Genomic DNA, 1,143 nt, shown 5'->3' on the forward strand with positions numbered 1-1,143 from the left:
TCAGCTCTTCTCCTCCCAGGGCAAGAAGAATTAAGCCAGAGCACAGAGATCTAGAACACAGAAGCTGCTCTAAGCAGGAGCAACCTAGCCTGGACTGTAGGTTGCGCCCAGGGCTTCTGGTCACCAAATTCCAAGAAGCCACTGGATGGGCCTGCCACACCTGGAGAGTTGGCTGATGTCACCCAACTACCCCACCCAGAAAGCCTCCTACCCTGATGTCTCTGCAAAGATTGCTGAGAGGTGCTGGAACCTTTCACCAAAGAAGGGTGGGTTTTTTTTTTTTTTTTTTTTTTGTTTCGGGGTGGGGGGATGAAAGTGCCTTCTGAAAGTCTGAACTTTCCAGAAGGGGGAGTCAGGGCAAGAGTATCCCCTTTACTGGGGGGCACTGAAGAACACCGCCAACTTCATCTTGACTCCTTCAGATGGTGGAACCCAGCTTTCATTCTGCCCACCCTAACTTCAGATCCTCCCCCATCTGCACCTTGATTAATGGGCAAGTCAATGCAAATGATTTCAGCCTGTCCTGTGAATCCTTTCTACAACATCCAAACAGATACACACATGTAAACAACGTAAGCAATGCATGATGTGCTCATACTGTACCACACACATACATCCCCTTTACATTTTAGAAGAGATGCCGTTCCTGGGCTTCTAGCATACCTGCCAGCATTTTGTTAGTTTGGCACCACCTCTGTGACAGAGGCACAAGGTCTCACACTTTGATGCTGGTGACCTTGGTCAGCTGGTTTTCTCCAAACTGCCCTAGGTTAAGGCAAGCTGGGAAGAAGCCAGGTGGTATGGGAGAATCCCCCAGGCAGGTTTGTCTTCTGAGGTGTCCTCACAGGCCACCTGGGCAAACTAGTTGAGCTGGCCACCATCTACCCTGAACCCTCAGCTCCTGTGCAGGACTCCATACCCTGCCGAGGTTCCCCAAGCCAGGGTCTGGGGCTCTGAGCAACTTTGAGCTCCTTCCAGCCCTGGGAGAGCGCGGAGCCAGTGCTCCAACTGTTTCTGTTGGCAACACAGATGTATTTCTTTTATTTGGTAGCAAATAGAGCGAGTGTGTGTACATCAAACAACAGTAAGACAGATATAAACTTCCCACCTGCCACTGGCTCTCATTCTGAACCCGACATCCCC

Source organism: Muscardinus avellanarius, assembly GCF_963383645.1.
Source record: "Muscardinus avellanarius genome assembly, chromosome: 4".
Classification (NCBI taxonomy): Eukaryota; Metazoa; Chordata; class Mammalia; order Rodentia; family Gliridae; genus Muscardinus; species Muscardinus avellanarius.